The following is a 23017-nucleotide window of genomic DNA, read 5'->3' as shown; positions in this document are numbered from 1 at the left end:
TTTTACTTAACCTGGTGGTTGTTCATAAGGTTTGAAATTGTCGAGGACGGAATTTAATGGGATTATTATGACATATGATATGAAAGAAATGTGTTTTGTTTGGTTGGCAATCGGTGTAAGGTGTAAAAAAATGACGGCTGCTACTCAACAAGTTTATTATATTTGTCCATAAAAATGTTTCGTCGCCTTGTGCGATCCAGTTCTGAAAATTTGCAGGCTTGTAGTTGTAGCAAAGGATATAGTGAGCCAGGTGTTCTATGGGAGCCAGGATTATTGTAGGGAAAAGTAAGGTGTAATGATAGGAAAACTTCAGACATGTTCTCTTTATTTCTTTTAATGTATATTTGATACATTATGTATAGGTATGCAATTACGAATTATCAACTATCCCCAAGTGTTCGTAAACAAACTAGCTGATACAAATGATGGTCTTGAAGGCATAACTCCCACATCATGTGGAATGTCTCTGCCTCCTAGGCTAATGCAGTTTAGGACATTGACGACCTTCTTATGGAGGTGGTTCTGCGTCTAGATGGGTTGGTTCTTTGTTGGTTGTTTCCAGTTTCATTTTCCTCAACTTTTGTATGGAAAGAGTTCTTGATTTTTCTCCATCCCAAACTCCAACCTGATACATTCTTTTGCTTTTTGCTTATTATCCTTTCATACTCGTGTTGCAGTTCAGAGTAGTCCCTCTGCAGCTCTGCCATCGTTACTTTTACATTCTCAAGTTCTGCTTTAAGATTTTTAATCTCTGCATCTGTTGATGAGTGGTTCCTCTCCTGTTCAGAGTTATCGCCACTTGGTGATTCCTTGTCTTGCATCACTGTCCTCATCTTTACTTGCTCTGAGAACAGAACCTGCACATGTTACATAACTGCTTTGTACAGTAAGAGATGTCAATTTTGATGGACCACGTTCTAGTTGGCTCTGAGATTATGGGCTCCATGTGTGATAAATGCAATGGTTGCCGAATTCTCAGTTAAGCGTCTATGCCTTTGTGAGGATTTTACTTCTCCATTATGATAAGGGTATATATAGAACAGTCTTTTCCCTGTTTGTAGGAATGCTATTAGAATTAAGGTTTTTGAAAATTTTCTGTTTATTTGATGATTTTAGGTATTCTATTTAAATGACGTAATTTTTCTTTCATTTCAAAGGGGCAACAGTTGAGTGATCTTTGACATGCATCAATCAATTTAGCCCAACAAGATTTAAATGTCTAATTAGGGTTCGTATTAGAGATTCGGATTGGAATTTATATTTGGATGGTCTTTGCTGCTATATATTTAATCACGCTGGTGTAATTCAATTTTTTTTTCTGGTTACAGTGTAATTCAAATTTCACTAGAGAACTCTTAGTTTGAAATTTGTTCGGTTACTTTGTTATACAATACTCAGTTTCTAGCATGTTTTGTGTGAGATTGAAGTCTTTCCTTCCAATTGCTAGATTATTCAACCCGAGACCTGCCTGAGCCCCATCTCATGTTTTCATCACTTAGGCGGGTGCCTATATGTTTACTCTTTGAATTCAGCATGCATAAAAATTGTGCTAAGCAACAAAAAATGAGGCACTTATTTCAATTTTTTTAGTTTTCTCTTGCCATGTATTTTCATCTTCTCAAAGGTCTCTAATTAGCTTCATTGATCATGCTGCTTATAAACTACAAGTCCCTTAGTCTCTGGTTGGTGGAGGTTCTTGGGTTACATTTCATTTTCCTGTTACCACACGATAAACTTTAAATATACATATTTTTGAATTTAATTGGAATGCAAGCGTTTAGATCTGTCATGGTAGAAGGTCTAGATTCCTTAAGGATATAAATGATATCATAACATTTTAGACTAAGTTTCAGCATGGGCCAATTTGAAACTTGAAAAATGTTACCTGGACAATGGTTCTCATAGGCAGTCGATCATTTTGTGCAGCGTGCATGCACGCATCAAGTGATAGTTTATTGCAGTTCATTATTCTGCATAGCCTTCTCCGGTCATGCTCAGGCAGCGTAGGATGAGTCTGAAAGAAAAAGGGTTAAGATTTTAGGTTATAAATAAAGTAAAACTAGAGAAACAGGTGAGAAGGTAACCTTTAGATAGGTATCAATGGCTCTGTAAAGTCCATCATCACATGCTCGAGCATTTTCTGGCAGTAATTCCGCCATTACATGAAACTTGGTTATGGAGAGTTTCGGGTCTCCTGCAATCTCTGATAGGTAGTTGTCTAACAGCTTACTAACAGCAATTTTACCAGTCTTCTGTCGCTGTTCTTGCTGCTCATGCATCAAGAAATATTCCACAATCCGTTGCACAACTTCAATGTCGTGCATTGTGCATTCTTCAGGTGAACTGTACTACACATTATGATAATTAACAAGAACATGAAGGTTGGTTACGCTGTTAAGATCTATTGTATGTTTCCAATTCATAGTAAATAAAGAATGCAGAATACTCACTCAACCAGTTTCCCTTGATCTGCATTGTAGTACCTAGGAATCAGCAAATCGTTCACATTGGCATCTTCTAACATCATCCCGGCTCTCTTTTCAAGCTCTGAAATCAACGCTGGTGATGCAGAGTACAGCATGGCCAACTTTAACATCTGCAATAAGAACTTACATGGAAGAGCTTTGTTTTGAGGAGGTAGTATGCTTACTATGCTTTCAATAATTGCTTTTTGCTCCTTGCTGTATTCGTAACCCCCGTCCTCCTTCCTCCTATTCAATACACTGAACTGCATGTCATTTTTTCCAAGCCCATGTCCTCTTAGTCCTTCAAACTCTATATCCACGCCTGTCAACCATCTTTCTGCATAGTGCACGATACATTTACCAACAAACTCTGGTCTGTTACTCTTTGCCTTTATTGCTGCTATAGTCCTCATGAAATGATCTATTCGAAAGGTAAACACTTCGTTAAGCCACCAGCCTTCTTGACCATCTGCATCCCCAATGGCGTTTTCTCTGGATGCCTTCCAAGCGATTGAGTCACAGCAGCGTCTGACGATTTGAAGATTTTCAGCCCACGGAGAGAGAGTTTCACAAGATTTAAGCACAGAAATGGTGTCTTTCCGTGAAGAAAGGGCAACCAAGGTGAGAAAAGCTTCAGTCTTAGAAATGAGATTTCCATCTTGAACTTCTTCAGTCATTTCTAGAAATTCCGAGGCGCATCTTAACGGAGCTATATTGTTAGGGTTTAAGTCCACTGGAAGACCATAACAGAATTTTAAAATGATTTCAAAGGTTTCTGATCCGCCGGGGAAGTTTTCAAGCTTGAGGTCATAACCGAAATTTGAAGGTGAAGGATGAATTTCCAATCGACCTATGTAGCCACATTTCGATACCAAGGGATACTGCAAAAACAAAGAGAAATGAACCATGAACTTATTGACTACTGTGTAGTTGTGTGTTGAAGTTATGACTCGAGCCGTGCATGTTTGTATTGCTCTGTAAGTTTACCTTGTGGACGTCGAAGGTGATGCCTTGAACTTGAATGGTTAGGTCTGTCGGGACATGAGAATTGATAAACCTGCACAAATCCACCAAATAAATGTCTTTACTCGTTATGGAATATATGCAGAGTTAGAATTTAGACAAGACTTTCTCTCCTTGTACCGTGACAGTTGTTTCTTTTCGAAGCTACCGGCTATAGTGATGTGTTTGGTAGGAACAACGATGCGCTGGTCGTGAAGTTTGTCGGAGCCCTCGTAATCGGCCTCGGCCTCTGGAATTTGCGGTGGATTTAGGGACATGTTCACGGCGACGCTTTTGGCCGGATATGTTATGAGAGACGGTAGAGAGATTTGGATGGAATAGCATGATATAAGAGAGTGGGGATGTGACGTGAATAAATGAATGAGAAGTGAGTATGTGGTTGTGAAGAATGTAGATCTACTCCTTATGAGGGTTGGTGGAGTGCCGTTCTCTAATTGTTGCTGGCTTGGGACTAACAAATTTCTAAATGTTATGTTGTTTGAAAGAGATGGAGAATGTGAGTTTATCAGCTCTGACAGGTCTATTATCTGCCATGTAATCATGGAAACGACCAACAGATGGTTGTGTGGCTATCAATATAGGAGGAATCGTCTCTCTCCTAATCTCTCTCCCCTTCTATGCCTCCAATTTGAACGGCGGTTAAGACACGTCAATATCTTATATTGATTTTTATAGAGATAAAAAGACAAAAAACAAAATGTGAGAATAGGAGAGAGAAGAGGAATAAGAGGGGAGAGAATCTTACTCCATCAATATATTAGTAAGAATCGGGGGACACATTTTTTTGAGAAACTTTCTTACTACCCATTCCCCACACACACACACACACACACACACACACATATATATATATATATATATATATTTAGTCAAAATGATCCTTAAAATTGACATAACTTCTTAATTTGGTCATTGAGATTTGAAATCGATAGAAGTAGTCATTGAGTTTGTCCATTATCAATAATTTTGGTCATTTCGTGAAAAATCTCTGTTAATGAGAACCAAAATGACAAAGTTACCCTCAATTGAATAAACAATGAGCCAAAATCATGTGACAAAAGTTGAGAATATTTTGTGTCATTTTCTCCTTATTTAACAAAGACTTTCCATAGAATAACCAAAATAATTAATAGTTGGCAAACTCAAGATGGGTTATATCAATTTTAAATCAGAGATCAAAATAAGAGTTATGCAAATGTCTTGTATAACTTTTGTGAATCTCATGTTTACAGAGAATGATTGGAAGTGTTGATGTAACATCCGATCTACTTAAGGGTTCCATGTGGATGCCTTGTGGATTGTATTTAACTTGTCCAGATCTATGCCAACAAGTTGTACTAATTTCCTTTTCAACAATACAGCCACATAAAAAACAGATAAGTCAACCGACCCCATGTCAAGCAAGAAATCGGCACACCACTGAAATCGCCACCATCACAATATATTCCCAAAAGTAAACTTTCATATCAACAAATTTAACTCTTAATTTTGTACTTAAAGTCATATTTGAGAGTTAAGGTGCTTGGTAGAGTTGGAATCTGGATGTCGAATGTTTAGTCCGGTGATGGTTTGCCAAAAAATTTGATAAAACAACAACAAAGTCTTATCCAACTAAGTGGGTTGGTTGTATGAATCATAAAACGTCATTTCGCTCAATTATGTGTCACGTCTTCTATTAGATTAGTTCACATGCAATAAAATTAAAGAAGAAGCGGCAAGAAATTGAGAAAAGTAATTGGAGAATTGGTAATTTACGTGTTACTAGATTATTTGCTCTTGCCATATCCCGAAAGTGGATGTTTTGAATTTTTTGTATCGTCCGGATTGACGCAACTTTGGTTTGTTGTGTCTGTTATGGGGCCGTAATATATGGATTCGAAGAGAATGGCGAGAAGAATAAGACTAATGGTAAGCATAAGCCTGTCAAGTTTAATGGTAAGCATAAGCCTGTCAAATTAAAATCGGACTTTTGGTTTTTTGTCTGATTAATGTCATTTGCTTTCATTTTAATTACCTAAACCTTATGAAATGGCAGGTGGTAATTTGTTTATTTAGGTCATTTGGCTTCTCATTTGTAATGATCTTTCAAGCTTTTAATCAATTAATCAAATTATTCTTTGGGATTTCTATCAAACTGGTGTACTCCAAAACTTTATCCTTCAAGGATTTACGCTTGTAATCCTTACTAGCTTCGTACTATGTCAAAATCTTACACTTTTTCATGGTATTTCAATAACTACCTATGGAATTAGGTTGACATTTTTTTATGTTGGTTGACCAAATGCATTCCCTCTTAGACTTGTAAACAGGTTGGTTTTATTAGGTTTGCTTGATTTCAACACGACCCATTAACTTAACGGGTCGTCCAAACCTAATTATTAAGCTAATGGGTCACCCATTTCACCCATTAACATTTTTTTTTTTAAATTTTGCATAAATGAATTAAAAGTGAAAGAGTTAAAAGAAAAGTAGAGCGGATGTTCGATGGGGCAAAAGTTCTTCCATGTTTACTTGCAAAGTTAGCTGGTGGAGAATAATGGTTTTTATTTTATTTTTCAAGGATTGATGCATGTGATGAGTTCTAGTCAAACATTGTGAAGCTTCCCAAACAATCACCAAAATTCAGAATCTTCCCACTATCTTGGTCCCAATCTGCATAATAAAAAAACTCCAACCATCATATAACTCAAAATTTTCAATTTTTATATAATTGAAAAAGAAATATTTGATATAAATGGATGAAGAAAATGAAAAATGGGGAGGTGTACCGACTTGAGAATGGCCTAACTACTTTCTCTTGATGGTTAACAAGTACTTCCTAGCCACCGGTCTGATATGGATCAACCTCAGATACCCTATCTCAAACTTGCAAGCAGCTTAGACAATTGGAATGGAACAATGACGGAAGGAGGAAGAGGAAGCTGAGCTCCCAATATTTTTTTGTAATAATATTTTTTAATTCAAATGACCGTTAGTCCCATAAGCTCCATGTAAGCCTTTAATACAACTTCACAATTCCACTAATGCCATCTGGCACTTTTACTAATTATCTAATTAACAACTAAACTCCCATATTAACCTCTACTAAGTGATTAAGCCGATCACTTATTACATTTCATATCATTAACCCCTCCCTTGAAGAACAACCTTGTCCCCAAGGTTTTAAAAACAAAATCTCGAAATTTGGTAGTGAATTCATCAAAGTCTGCCCAAGTGGCTTCATTGGTTGTCAAACCCTCCCAAAGCACCAAGACTTGAACTCTTGCAACATTTCCCTTCTTCTACATGCGCCTTTACAACACTTCCTTTGGCTTCTTAGCTTCTAAGTTATCTATGACTAGCTCTGGTAAAGCAGCAATAGGAATGGTCTGAGAACCCAACTTCTTGTTCAAGCAGCTCACATGGAAAACATGATGAATTTTTGTGCCCTCTAGATGCCTGAGTTTATATGCTACCTTGCCAATTTTTTCCAACACTTCAAATGGACCATAGAACTTAGGGTGCAACTTGTGAAAGGTGATAGGAGCATATTTATGCTACTTAGTTATGTTGTTTCCTTGCATTTAGTGAGTTAATTACTATTTATTTTAGTCTTTTAAGCTATTTTCGTATGTTATTAGGTCCTAATGGCAAAAGGAGCAAGAAAGAGCATTTTGAAGCTAATTGGAGCATTTTTGGGCATGGATTAGATAGCTTAACCATGGAGTAAAGAGGATGGACGAAATTGAAGTCAAGAAATGCTAGGAAAGGCTACAAATCTGGTGGATGAAGTCCTAATGCAAAGAAGATAAGGAAGTAGCAAGAAATAAGGAACCTTATCCAACCTTATCTTATCCTATCTTATCCAACCTTATCCTTTCCTAACTCTAACATTATCTTGTCCTATCCTATCCAAATCAGGTTAGGACTTAAATCTAGCTAATTAGAGGGGATTAATTACACATTTAAACACCTATTTCAGTTTCTAGAAGCTTTATCCATTTGTTTGCTGCATGTGGACCATTCCTTATAGGTTTAGGAGTTGCAATCCTTCCTCTACACCTATATCATATGTCCTTGTCCCTTTAGGTTTAGGAATCTGCCCTAAACACTCTTTCTAGAACACCTTATCTTCTCCTTACATGTATGCCGCACCTATCCTTCTAGAAGACCCTGAATCCTAGCCGTGCACTACCTATCTCATTCCCCTTTGGTTTCTGCCTAGACTTAACCCTTTTTCCATGGGATTGTGCAATCCTTTTCCTTCACTAAGTGTGCATAATTAGCCTATATATACAACCCTATGCCGCACCCTTTAAATCATCCACTCACTCATTCATTCATTCATACTTTTAGCCATAAAACACCACAATTCACCCTACACCACCCTAGTGTCGCAAGCAAGGAAGGAAGGAGAGGAGGACTTGTGCAATCTGCCATCCAAGGGAGTGCCGTGCATGCCATTGGAGTGTGGAGCGTTTTCTTGGTTCTTTCTATCCTTAGTCTTAGTTCAATGTTTAAATTTAATTATCTTTGTTTTGCGAACATGAGGAACTAACTTCTTTTTAGTTGGAGGTGAATTCGAAGCCATGATTATATGTTTTATATGAATTGATTACGTCCAGTTATTATTTCTTAAGGCATGAATGTGATTTGCTTATCTAAGTTATTAAAACTGGTTTATGTATGTGGGTTGGGGGTTAACACTTAATTTGCACGCATGAATTTGATGCTAGAATATAAGGGGGTTTCACGTAATAGTTATTCACTTATATTCACAAGTAGTGGAGGTTGCTAGTCACAATCGCGTTAAGTAAATCCTTGGTATGAGTCTCATGCATTTCATAGTGATGAATGCCTTGTCAATGCTTATAGTTTTCACAAAACTTAATGACTTTTGATATGTATCTTTGTTATGCGTCTCATATAAAGAACTTGAAAAAGATAATTTGGTTGTAATTCGTTTTCATTCAATTCAATGAAATAAGGAAAACTTGAGGGTTAGTTGTGCGATGCAACTAATTTGGGGCGTTGTCATTCATAGTCTAAAGGAATAATAACTGGACATTGGTTTATATGCATATATCATGTGTGGAGAAGGACCCTCTAACTAGCCTTTTACCCATTTATTTCACTTAAATTCGTTTTTAAAAGTGTTTTCTATAAAGTTTTTGTTTTAAGTTCAAAATTCGTCAAAAACAATCCCGATTTCACTTAGTCTTCATATTTGAGTCAAAACCTGTTTCCTTGAGTCTTTTGAGTCTAGTTAAGTCCTATTTTCGTCCAAAACACTTATTGAGTCTAAAATTGAGTCTTTTTTTATTATTGTTTGTTGTTTTAAATGTCTAAAGTTAGTTTTGAGTCTATAGAGTCTAGTTTAGTGTTTTTGAGTCTTATTTATATAGATTAGCATCCCTAGTTAATCCCCAGTCTAGAACGATCCCTACTTACATATCTACTACAATTGTTACAAATAAGGTTTAATTTGTGTGTCAAGTTAATTTTCACATCAAAAGGCATGGGAGTTTAATGATTGCAACTAATAAGGTATCAATATCCAATATACCCAATCTCCCACAACAAATTCCTTCTCAGTTCGATGTTTATTTGCTTGATGCTTCATCTGAGTCTGAGCCCATTCCAAATTAGATTTCAGCAATGCCAACATCTTATCCCTTTCTAGTAATGCTTGTTCCACCACTTTCAACTTAGTTGTGCCCCTTTCATAGGTAGTAATGAGTGGAGGAGGAATACCATAAACAACTTAAAAGGGAGTAAGTTTGGTAGATGTGTGGTATGAGGCGTTATAACTCCACTCAGCCCAATGAGGTTTCTAAGCACCGGTTCATAACTTCAGTTTGTCCATCACTTTGGGGTTGGTATCCAGAACTCATGCTCAGTTTGGAGCCTTGCAATTCGAAGAACTCTTGCAAGAACTGACTGAGGAACACAGAGTCTGTCACTAACTAATGCCATGGAGTTTAAACATATGGTCCACAAATAAGTGGGCTACACTTGCTGTTGTGTATGGATGGGATAAAGCAACACAGTGGGAAAACTTAGATAATATGTCTACCATAACCATGATCACTATCTTGCCCTTCCAGTTAGGTAACCCCATAATGAAATCCATGCGGATGCTAGTCCATATTTTCTCTGGAATAGGAAGAGGTTGAAGTAAACCTGGTAGAGCTATGGTTTCATATTTATTTTGATGACAGATAGCACACTTAGATACATATTTCTTAATATCTTGCTTTATTCCCTACCAATAAAAGCACCTTTTGAGCCTTTGATAGGTTTTGAGCACCTTGGTGACCAGAAGTGGGAGTGCAATGGTGTTCCTCCAAGATTTTGGACTTCCAACTAGAGGTAGGTCTTAGAACAATTCTGCCCTTGTACTTTAGAAACCCATTATCAATGTGAAATGTGCTTAACTTGGAATTAGTGCCCTGTGAAAGATCTGTAATGGAGTGTGCCACCTCTTGTGACTTACTTTTAACCTATAGATCATGGTCCAACCCTCTGTGCAGTTCATCTAGCCATCCAACATATGGAGATGTGATAGCCTTACACTCCAGCATATTAAGTGACACTTCCACAGGCACATCAGAGAATTTCTTGGGTGTTGGAACCCTAGATAGGGCATTAGCAACCACATTATCCTTGCCATGTTTGTACTGAATCTCGTAATCATAACCAAGCAATTTTGAAGCCCATTTTTGCCTAAAAGCAGTGTTAGCTCTAAGCTACAAGAAATATTTAAGGCTAATGTGATCAGTCTTAATGATAAAGTGTCTTCCTTGCAAGTAGTTTTGCCACTTCTTTATAGCATGCACTATAGCAATGAATTCTCTCTCGTATGTAAAAAGAGCTTGGTTCCTTGGCCTCAATGCTTAGCTAGTGAAAGCCATTGGTCTACCCCCTTGTTGCAAGAAAACTTCTATCCCATTACCAGAAGCATCACACTCCAACTCGAATGGCTTTGAAAAATTAGGAAGAGTCAAGACCTATGGTGAAGCCATTACCCTCTTCAAGTGCTCAAAAGCCTCATTAGATGAGGGAGACCATACAAAGCTATCATTCTTAATGAGATAATATAGAGGTTGACAAATTTTCCCATATCCTGGCACAAATTTTCTGTAATAGCCAGTTAATCCCAAGAACCCTCTCAATTGTTTCACAATGGTGGGAACTGACCAATCAAGTATAGCCTTAAGCTTTCTAGGGTCAACTGATACTTCTTTTCTAGACACAATATGGCCTAAGTACTCCATTGTGCTTTGACCAAAAACACATTTTTGCTTTTGTCACATATAGTTGATTCTGATGCAAAATTGCAAAGGTTTCTTGCAAGTGAAGCAAGTAATCCTCCCATGTTTTACTATAGATCAAAATGTCATCGAAGAAGACCAAGATAAATTTTCTAAGAAAGGGCCTGAAAAGATCATTCATGAGGTTTTAGAAGGTAGTAGGAGCATTGGTGAGTCCAAATGGCATAACCAGAAATTCATAGTGACCTACATGAGGTCTAAATGCAATTTTCTCAACATCTGATGGGTGCATCCAAATTTGATGACAGCCGGACCTTAAATCCAACTTAGTGAAGTATCAGGCCCCAAACAATTCATCTAGTAGATCATCAATGCATGGGATTGGATATTTGTCATTCACAGTGATGGCATTCAACTCCCTATAATCCATACACATTCTCCGTCCACCCTCTTTCTTTCTCACTAAGAGAACTAGAAATGAAAAGGGGCTATGACTTGGCCTTATGAATCCTGCATCTAGAACTTCTTGAACTGCCTTCTCAATCTCAGACTTTTGAATCGGGCCATAGTGATATGGTCTTATGTTGGGTGGTTTTGCACCAGGAATCAAGGGGGTTTTATGGTCATGGTCTCTAGGAGATGGTAGGGTAGTAGGCACTGCAAAAACTTTCTCAAATTGCCTCAAAATCTCCTACAACTGTTGCAATTGAAGAAGAGTGAGGTCAAAGGCTTTTAGTTTTTCCCTGGACATAGAGTACAATAATATTCCCAAATTAAAGTTATAAGATTCCTTATCAAGCTGCTGCACTGAAATTTCTTGTACCAAAGTGTAGGAGGAACATTGTGATGCAACTTGTATGTTATTGGACCCTCAAAACCATGTCACAACCTCCCAGTGGTAAGGAAAATAACTCAGCGAAGCATTCATAACCACCCAATAATAGAAGGACATCTTTATAACAACCACTACCCTTAATCTTTCCCCCATTGGCGATCATCACTTCAAATGCTTGAGTACCTTTAGCTACTCAACTCCATTTCTTAGCTAATTGATGCGAGCATTATACGCATACAAATTAAACCCTATTTGTGACAATTGTAGTAATGATGTAAGTAGGGATCGTTCTAACCGGGGATTAACTAGGGATGCTAAACACTTGACTTAAATAAATAAAACTAACTTTTAAAACACTAAGACAAACTTAAAAGACTCAAAACAAGTTCAAAAGACTCCAAATACTTTAAAAACATAAAATAAGACAAATCAAATGATTAAGACTTAACAAAATAAGGGGGGGGGAAGTTTGATTTGACGAAAATTGAAATAACAAAACAAGTTAATAAACTAAGCAAATTGTAAAACGAATAAACGTAAATATGAATGTGATGAAAATATGGATGATGGAATAGCCAAGGGGTTCTTCTCCACACATGTTACACTTGCAATATAAGATTGATTTTCGGTTGGTCTTTCGATAAATTATGAAACTCAATGCTCCAAGTTAATTAGGTTCGCTTAAATTAACTTTCAGATTTCCCTAGATTCATTGGATTGAATGGAATACGCATTACAACCAAATTATTCTTAATCAAAGTCCCTAACTATGGAATACGCATGAAAGAGACATTCAACAAAGATCATTAAGTCCAACGGAAATCATAAACATTGACGAGGCATTCGTTACTATGGAATACGCATGAAACTTATGCCAAGAATTCGTTTAACGCGATTGTTTATAAGCGTCATATTCATGCATGAAAATTAAGCTTGCAATCTCAATGAACATACATAAATACGTTATCAATCAAACAGTTAAACGAATTGAATCCACAACTTATGAAATTCCAACCAAAAGTAATCAATTCATATTGCAAATATAAACATAGTTTCGAATCACCCCCTAGCTAAAGGGGGTTTAGTTCCTCATAACCTTGAAATCAAAGAGACAACTAAACATTCCAACAACTCAAACTTGAATTGTATGAACGTTTAGGCACTCTTCTCTTCCATTACAAAACAAAGAAAATTGAATTTAAACTTTGAAATCAAAGAAACACCTAAACATTCCAACAACTCAAACTTGAATTGTATGAACGTTTAGGCACTCTTCTTCTTCGTTATTATGGCACAAGGTCTAAGGGATGTTGTTGGTGTGTTGAATGGATTGGGGAATTATGGAAATGGATGAGGAAAGATAGAAAATGGAAAGAAACCCACGACAAGGCTTGGAATTTCAGGATGTAAAGATGGTGTGTGTTTGTGTTGTGGTGTGAGAAATGGAGAGATATGTAATGGGGAGTGAATGAGAATGAATTGAGGTGTGTTTATGAATGAGAATGCAAGGGTTTTTATAGGAGGAATGGAGGTGTGAATTAGTATTTGTTTAAGCATGCATGTGGATGGTTAATGATGAAAAACAACAAGGGAAGCATGTGAAAATGGAATTGCATGTGAAAGCCACGGCAAGAATGTTTTCTTGCTGAAAAATGCATGTGAATGCATGGCTTTTGCATGTGAAAGCATGGCTTTTGCATGTGAAAGCCACGGCAAGAATGTTTTCTTGCTGAAAAATGCATGTGAATGCATGTGAAGATGCAATAAATAATGCATGTAGGGTTAGGAAATAATGAAGAAATGCATGTGAGATGTTTGGAAAGGAATAAAGAATGAATGGTGGAAATGTGAGTGAATGATGTGCATGTGTGAGAATGCATGTGGAATTAAGAGGAGTATGGAAGTGAAATAAATGAATGATATGTTAAGTGATAAGTGAATGATATGTGGTGAGTGATAAGTGAATGGTTTGATAAGTGATAAATGAACTAGTTTAAAGGGCTAGGGTTTAAGTACATAGAATGGGCCTAAAATAGGTTGGTTTGTATGGCATAATGTGTTATGTGATTGGGTTAGGGCCATTGTTTTGTGTCTTCAAGTGCATACAAGGCCTTCAAATTCGTCCATCCTCTTGGCTCCATGGATAAGCTATCCAATCCATGCCCAAAAATGCTCCAAATGGCCTCAAAATGAACTTTCTTGCTCCCTAGGCCCTTAGAACCTGAAAACACACAAAAGAAGCATAAAGGACTAAAATAACGAGAGAAACATAACGTAAATGCACGAGAACAAGCCATTTAAGTCGCATGAATATGCTCCTATCAAATACCCCCACACTTAGCTTTTGCTAGTCCTCGAGCAAAACAGAATAAAAACAAATAAACAAAACGACACTAAACACGTAAAACACAACCTAAACCTTCCAACAACCGTCTTAGGGATTTCCAATGCACATGACATGTTAAAAATCATCATTCTCACAGATTTTAGTCATCTTGACACTTAAGTACATTCTTAATCATAGTCACCATATACTAGTTCACAATTAAGCATTTAAAACCATGTTTTGAATGTAGTAACATGCCTTAGAGAATTTGCTCAATTTCTTTCAAGATATGCACTCAATTTTTACTCAGATTTTCTAACTACACACCCTAATCTAGTCATATGTGAGAAGATTGATGTAAACATGAAAACGACACTCACATATATGTATCACAAAGAACGCAAATTCTGGAGTTAAAAATCAAGTTTAGATATGATCTCATGAATGGAATGCTACTACTTAGACGCGAGAACCAGTGACACCATAAGCTCATACCAAGTTCAAACTCCACAAATTGAAATACACAACACTCAAGATAGAAGTCAAGGGTTGTAACGGGGCTTGGGGTATGTGGATAACAAAGAAGGGATATGGAAAACAAAGGTTCTTAAAGAAATAGTGAGCAAAGCATTTGAATCAACTTAGAATTCACTTTTGAATGAAAACTCAACTTTTGAACAAAAAGGGAGAATTTAGACAATTTACGCCCAGAATTGGTGTTTTGGAACCTTTCTTCAATCACTTATTCTCTTTTTTTTTTTTTTCTTTTTTTTTTTTTTTTTTTTTTTTTTCCTTTTTTTTCTTTTGAATCTCAAAACAAAAACACTTAAACATTCTCTCCCCCACACTTATTTTCTTTCATAATGTAACTCAAAAGGAATTCAATTAAGTCATGCTCACTATCTTTTAAGAACAAGGGTAAGGACGGTCATATTCTAGGTTAGGTGAAGATAAAGTGGGTTAACAAAGAACATGGGTTAACATGGCTCAACGGGGGTAAAACTTACAACATATACGAAATATGGGAAGCGAGGCTATTTGGCTATGGTGGCAACTACACAACTTCATCTTGATATATGTTATGCAAATCAATAACATGCTTTGAATGAAATGGGCATGAGTTCTAGCATTTGGAACTATATGATGAAACGCCTTCTAAGCAGTAACCAAGCAAAGAATAATGAGATCATGCAACGATTTTAGAAAACAAGAAATCACAGATTATACTCTCCAAAGAACGTTATAGGCTCAAGTCTCTCAGGGTTGTAGCATTTGTTTGAGTTCCTTCCTTCAGGCATGTTACAAAAACTAAATTTTCTTTTATGATTGCATGTGAAGTCATACATTATAACCATAACCAAGCATATACCAAGAGTAAATCAAACTTTTCTCTATGTTTATAACTCTTTTTAACAGTCATGCAATTACAAACCAAATCCTTATCATTGTGTTGGAAGGTATCCTAAGACACAAACACACACACAAAAACAACTCTTTTTGGGTTTTTCAAAACAATTTTTCAAATTTTTATGGGATTTTCGAATTTTTAAGACAAAACACACTAAAACAGTTTTTAAAACAGTGAGAAACAACATGTGAAGTGATAGGTGATAAAATCCAACGAATTTGCATCAAATATACTTAGTTACCCCCCCACACTTAAATCAAACATTGTCCTCAATGTTTTAAGCATAGATTCACACAAAGCATAAGTAAATACACAAAAAGCACTTAAACATACTAAACATGGCATAATGTAATTAACAAAGAGAAGAGTTTAGAGACGCAAATCTGGTTATAGAGTGTAAATTCCCTCTTCTCCTTGGTGATTGCATTGAGGCTTGATGTTGTTGATTTCACAGGGGTTCTCTCGAACTGGTTGCCACCCATCGTTGATTTTCCTTTGTACTACTCTTGATCTGGGCAGCAGGATTCCCTTTAGGGTCTCCCCCGAAGGTCTGAGCTTATCCCTTTTATCTGTTTCTTTGTTCAATCTGTGCAGGAGTGGTCCCTTCTCTGGAAGTGTATCAACCGTTGAAGATGACTACTCGAGAGCAACGCTAGGTAAGCAATCAGGAATAAGTTCCAGGCAGTTGGCTCCAGATCGGAAGACTGACTCCAAGTGCCGGCTGATTGCTTCTTTCACTTTGCCATGCGAGTAAGAACAAGGACAAAGAAAAAGACAGGGAAAAAGCATGATATGAGATACTTTTGCTTTTGACCTTGATGATATGAGATACCTTTGCTTTTGAAGAAGCGGTGAATGAATCAGCGTATTTCAATCCGCCGTTTCCTCCTGGGTCATTTGTACTCCAGGCATCTGGTATCATCTTTGGGGAAGAAGAAAGAATTGAGTATTTCGAAAGGCTTTGCTGGGAGTGCTTCCTCAGAGGTGAGGAAAAGTTGGGCATTTTCTTCAGGTTTTACCTTGCCAAAAACAAAATGAAGGTCGACATATATAGAGATAATAGCAAGTGGTGGTACTTTTTACCCTTGTCGACAAACGTTTTGATCTCGCAAATCCGTCTTTTTGAAATAGTGGCGCCTCTTCGATCTTTGAATACGCCTCTTCGATTTCTGAGCAGGCGCCCCTTCGATTTCTGAACGACGCCCCTTCGCTTTCTGAATGACACGTGGTAGTGCAGATGCGGCTCCTTTTGACAAAGCTGCACGCGTTTTCTGAAAAGCAGAGAAAGCGTCGCCGAACTTTGCGCTTGTCGGCTAAAGATGTGTAGTTGCGATGATGGCCTCCACGTGCGTCTTCTGAAAAGCCGAGAAAGCAACGCCTAAATTACGCCGGAAATTCCGGCTTCTTGAATCGGTGGACGCGTCGCCTTGGCTTTTTATAGAGCTATCGATCACCACAACAAACACACTCTGAAGACTTCCCATTCTTGAAAATCGACTCCGACCCTTTGAAATTTAACTCCATCCCTTCTCTTTGAACACTTTTGAAAAATGGCAAACTCATCGAACCTTAGCTTGGAATTGAGCCTTAGCAGTGATACGGGCGCGCCGCGTCAAGGTAACGTATGGCGCCCTTCTTTCTTTTCTTCTAACGGTCCTCTCACAGGTGAAGACTCCGTGATGCAGGATGCCACAACAGCTACAATAGTAGCTAAGAACCTCCTCACTCCAAAAGATAGTAGGCTGCTGTCAGGACGGTCCGATGAGTTGGCCGTTCAAGAGTCCCTCGCACTTAGTGTTCAGTGTGCGAGCTCTGTGTCCAATATGGGCCAACGCATGCTTGCCCGCTCCCGTCAGGTGGAATCATTGATGGCAGAGGTGGAAAGTCTCAAGCAAGAGATCAAGCAGCTGAAGTATGAGAATAGAAGTTTGCATGTGCTTGCAAACAACTATTCAACGGGCATGAGGAGGAAGCTTGATGAGCTGCAAGAATCCAATGTTCGAATGCAAAGTGACCGTCAAAGTGACCGTCAAAGGCTTTCGGCTTACTTCCAGAGGCACATTTTCCTGGCTCGTCCAGCGTTTGGCCAAGTATTGGGGCCTGGAATGCTCTAGCTCCGATGCCTCCCGCTCCGATGCCTTCCGCTCCGATGCCTTCTGCTCCGATGTCTTCTGCTCCGATGCCTCCCGCTCCGAGAGTTTTGCCCAGTAGTGGGGCTTCAAGTAAACGCCTTTTGTGAAGGCTCCATCTTTCTTTGTTTAGCAGTGCCTATCAATAAACAAAACATTTTCTTAATGTTACAATCATAGACTCACAGAATTAATAAACAAACAAACAATAACAACTAAACAACCTAACAAGGCAAAAACGAAATAGCAACAAAGAGAAGAGTTTTTAGGAATCTGGAATTGGAGTGCTTTCTAAGTCTTCCTTTGTTGAATGCATGGGTTGCCTCCCAAGTAGCGCTTTCTTTTACGTCTTACAGCCGGACGGTACCTCCGTTTAAGCTTGACTAGGTTCCACGGCATGGAGGGGTACCTCCTCCACGACATGCTCCTCAAACGTCTCGTAATAGGGCTTCAATCGATGCCCATTCACTTTGAATTCTTGCTGCGTCTTTGAACTTTTGATTTGTACTGCACCATAAGGTAAAACGTTAGTAACAACAAACGGGCCAATCCATTTAGAACGCAACTTACCAGGAAACAAACGTAGGCGAGAGTTGAAAAGTAACACTTTCTGCCCAACTGTGAAGGTCTTGGTTCGAATCATTTTATCATGGAATGCTTTGGTCTTGGCTTTGTACACCCGGGCATTCTCATAGGCTTTATTCCGAATCTCCTCAAGTTCATTCAATTGGAGCTTCCTATGAACTCCCGCTGCATCTATGTCCATGTTGAAAGTCTTCACGGCCCAATGTGCCTTGTGCTCTAACTCTACGGGCAAATGACATGGCTTACCATAGACGAGCCGAAAAGGTGACATCCCAATGGGTGTTTTGTATGCCGTACGATATGCCCACAGTGCATCATCTAAACGTAAGCTCCAATCCCTCCTTGTTGGTCCAACGGTCTTCTCCAAAATTTGTTTGATTTCTCGGTTAGACACCTCGGCTTGGCCATTTGTTTGAGGATGGTAAGGTGTGGAGACCTTATGGTTGACATGGTACTTTCTTAGCAATGCCTCAATGGTCCGATTGCAAAAGTGAGACCCTCCATCACTTATGATTACTCTCGGCATTCCAAACCTAGCAAAAATGTTAGTTTTCACGAAATCTGCAACCACCTTAGAATCGTTAGTACGGGTGGCTTTTGCTTCCACCCATTTAGAAACATAATCAACGGCTAGCAAGATATAAGTGAAACCATAAGATGGAGGGAAAGGGCCCATGAAATCAATGCCCCAAACATCAAAAATTTCAACATTAAAGACAGGGGTTTGCGGCATTTGGTCCTTGGTACCTATGTTACCCATTCGTTGGCAACGATCACAAGACATACAAAAGGTTCTAGCATCCCTAAATATAGTCGGCCAATAAAAACCACACTCTAGAACCTTGAGGGCAGTGCGTTGTGTGCCAAAATGACCACCACATGCATATGTGTGACAAAAGCTTAGAATTGAGTGAAATTCAGAATCATGCACACATCTACGTACAATTTGATCTGAGCAATACTTCCACAAATAAGGGTCATCCCAAACATAGAAACGTGCATCATTTTTAAGCTTATCACGTTGGTGCTTGTTTAGTTCATTTGGAAATTGTTTAGCCACCAAGTAATTCACTAAATCTGCATACCATGGTTCACTTACCTCAATGGATAGCAGCTGCTCATCAGGAAAAGTTTCAGGGATAGGTACGGCATGTTCATGCTCCTCGTGGATCATTCGGCTTAAATGGTCAGCCACTACATTCTCGCTTCCTTTCTTATCCCGGATTTCAATATCAAATTCTTGAAGAAGAAGAATCCAACGGATAAGCCTCGGCTTTGCTTCCTTTTTCGTGATCAAGTACCTCAAAGCTGCATGATCAGAATAAACGATTACTTTAGTACCAATTAAATATGAACGGAATTTATCTAAAGCAAAAACCACAGCTAGAAGTTCTTTTTCCGTCGTGGAGTAGTTCAATTGGGCATCATTGAGAGTCCGAGAGGCATAGTATATGACATGCGGCCGCTTGTCTCTTCTTTGTCCTAGAACAGCTCCTAATGCATAGTCGGATGCATCGCACATGAGCTCGAACGGAAGGCTCCAATCTGGAGGTACAATAATGGGGGCCGAGACTAGCTTCTCCTTGAGTTGGTTAAATGCCGAATTACACTCTTCATCAAACTTGAATGGCACATCTTTTTGAAGCAATCGGCAAAGAGGGTTGGACATCTTGGAGAAGTCCTTGATAAAACGCCTATAGAACCCTGCATGGCCAAGAAACGAACGTACCTCTCTAACCGAAGTAGGAGAGGGTAAGTGACGTACAAGGTCTATTTTTGATTTATCTACTTCAATTCCTTTTTCTGAAACAATATGTCCTAAAACTATACCTTGTTTCACCATAAAATGACATTTCTCCCAATTCAAGACAAGGTTAGTTTCAACACATCGTTTCAAAATTAAGGTCAGATTATCCAAGCAATTATCAAATGAACTCCCAAATACACTGAAATCATCCATGAAAACCTCAATGATCTTTTCAACAAAATCGGAAAATATACTTACCATACACCTTTGGAAAGTGGCCGGTGCGTTGCATAAGCCAAATGGCATGCGACGATAAGCAAATGTTCCAAAGGGACATGTGAATGTGGTCTTCTCTTGATCATCCGGGGCTATCACAATTTGGTTATATCCAGAGTATCCATCAAGAAAACAGTAAAAAGCATGACCGGCTAACCTTTCGAGCATCTGGTCGATGAATGGCAAAGGAAAGTGATCTTTCCTAGTCATGGCATTTAGCTTCCGGTAATCGATACATACCCGCCATCCAGTCTGAATGCGTGTAGGCACGAGCTCATTCTCATCATTCTTGATAACAGTTACTCCGGACTTCTTGGGAACGACTTGAACTGGAGAGACCCAACGGCTATCGGAGATAGGGTAGATCACTCCGCAATCCAAAAGCTTGATTATTTCCTTCTTCACCACTTCCATCATTGGAGGGTTGAGACGGCGTTGAGCCTCTCGGGATGGCTTAGTCCCCTCCTCAAGAAGTATACGGTGCATGCATGTGGTAGGGCTTATTCCTTTAATGTCGGCCAAAGTCCACCCTATGGCCGTTTTGTGCTCTCGAAGCACCTTCACAAGCTTCTCCTCCTCCATTGCCGTGAGACTTGATGAAATGATGACGGGCAATGTTTCGCCTTCTCCCAAAAACACATACTTCAAATGGTCCGGCAACGGCTTAAGTTCAAGCGATGGTGCCTGAACAACAGAAGGTAGCATCTTAGTGGAAACTGAATTTGAAAGTGAGAGTGGAACCTTACCATATTGTTGTGGCAATGACTCAAGGGCTGCCACAACCTCAATTATTTCTTCACTAGAACCCATGGCAAAGAATTCCTCCTCCTTGCCATGGCCTTGCATTGACCAAAATCCTTCATTTTTGCGCTCTATGGCCTTAGTGATGGTTGTTTCCAGGGCATCCTCGTTCAATTCTTCAAGGTATACCTGCGCCAAAGAATCGATAACATCAATGGAAAAATAAGAATGGTCATCAACGGGATATCTCATAGTTTCAGAAATATTAAAATCAATCACTTCCCCATCGAATTCCATTGTTAAAGTGCCTTTAAACACGTCTATCTTAGTTCGGGCCGTCTTCATGAATGGCCTCCCAAGAAGAATCGGCAAGGATGGAGCATGGGTGGTTTCCTCCATTTCAAGGACATAGAAATCCGCCGGGAAGATCAAATCATTCACCTGCACTAAGACATCTTCCAATACGCCCTTTGGATAGGCATTAGATCTATCGGCCAACTGAATAATCACACCATCATTTTTCAATTCACCAAGGTTCATTGAAGCATAAATAGAGTATGGCATGACGTTAATTGAAGCTCCTAAGTCTAACATAGCATGTTCGAACTTAGTTTGACCAATAATACAAGGGATTGTAAAGCTACCTGGATCTTTGCACTTTGGTGGTAACTTTCTTTGTAAAACAGCGGAAACGTTCTCACTTACCCTTACTACCTCTTTATGTGACGCCCTCTTCCTTGTAGTGCATAATTCCTTCAAGAACTTAGCGTATTTGGGCACTTGCTTTATGGCATCTAGGAGCGGAATATTGACTTGAACTTTCCGAAAGGTCTCTAGAATGTCCTTCTCGGCTTCTTCCTTCTTTGATTGTGCAAATCTGCGAGGGAAAGGAACATTGGGCAGATTAGTGTTCGAAATCACAACATTTGGGACAACATTACCTGAGATGGACGGATGGGAAGGTTTAGATGGTTGCGGCTTGGGTGGTGCTACACTCGCCGTGGGGTCGGATTGCTCATCTTCCTTGTTTTGGGCAGATTCATGTGCTTTGCTTCCCGCTTCTTTTCCACTTCTTAGGGTGATAGCTTTTGCAGATTCGAAGCCACCCTTTGGATTGACCTCCGTAGTGCTTGGTAACTTACCATTCTCACGAAATTGTCCCAAAAATTCGGCCATTTGTCCCATTTGTTTCTTTAGTTCATTCACCTCCTTTGCTTGGTTCTGCATTCCCTGCGCCATTGTGGTTAATAATTGATATGTTTTATCATCATTCATAGACGTACCTGAGTTGGTTTGGGATGATTGTGCTTGAGGAGGTGGTTGTGGTGCCATTGGCCTTGGAAAGAAACCCGGAGGTTGTCGGAATCCACTTTGTTGGGCAGGTTGTTGTGCATCTCTCCATCTGAAATTTGGGTGATCTCTCCAACCTGGATTATATGTGTTAGAATATGGGTCGTTCCTTGGTTGGTTTTGATTCCCATAGCCCATGGCATTGGCAGATTCCCACCCTCCGTTCTCAATTAATTGAGGGCATGTCTCGGATGGATGCCCTTGAATGGAGCATACACCATAGATTGTAGCTCCTTGCGCTTTGGGGCCCTCCACAAACTGCGACAACATAGATTGAAGGTTAGCCATTTGGGATTGTAATTCGGAAATAGAACTTACCTCATTTACATGATGTGGCCGTGGGGCGTCTCTCTGCCCAACACCTTCATATTGTTATGCATTTAGAGCACGGTTTGCAATTAGGGTCTTGGCTGCCATAGGTGTTTTGTCCACCAATGCACCTCCCGCCGAAGCGTCGAGCATTTGCCTTTCAATGGGAAGAAGGCCCTCATAGAAGTATTGAAGGAGAAGCTCCTCCTTCATTTGATGTTGAGGACATGATGCAACAAGGGCTTTAAAACGCTCGTAGTATGCCGGAAAAGATTCTCCTTGACTTTGTTGGATTCCGCTAATTTTCTTCCTTAAGAGAATGACTTTTGAAGTAGGGAAGAACTTCTCCAAGAACGCTCTCTTCATGCTTTCCCAAGAAGTAACGGTCCCGGGTGCCAATTCATAAAGCCAATCCTTAGCCTTTTCCACAAGAGAGAATGGAAAAGCCTTTATCATCAGAATGTTCCCATCAACATTTATGGGTGTCATGCTCGAACAAACAACCTCGAACTCCTTGAGATGCTTGTTGGGATCTTCCATGGAAAGCCCATGGTATTTCGGAATGTGGTG

The 23017-nt window shown here is 39.1% G+C and overlaps 1 pseudogene; it reads right to left on the bottom strand.

Moving 5' to 3' along the window:
• Positions 1 to 113: 113 nt before the first annotated feature.
• LOC137748042 (BTB/POZ domain-containing protein DOT3-like) lies at positions 114 to 3829 on the bottom strand (annotated as a pseudogene).
• Positions 3830 to 23017: the final 19188 nt, after the last annotated feature.

This window comes from Pyrus communis, chromosome 1 (genome assembly GCF_963583255.1).
Source record: "Pyrus communis chromosome 1, drPyrComm1.1, whole genome shotgun sequence".
NCBI lineage: Eukaryota > Viridiplantae > Streptophyta > Magnoliopsida > Rosales > Rosaceae > Pyrus > Pyrus communis.
Note: the sequence above shows the minus strand (reverse complement) of the source record. Positions and strands in the feature narration are given on the sequence as shown.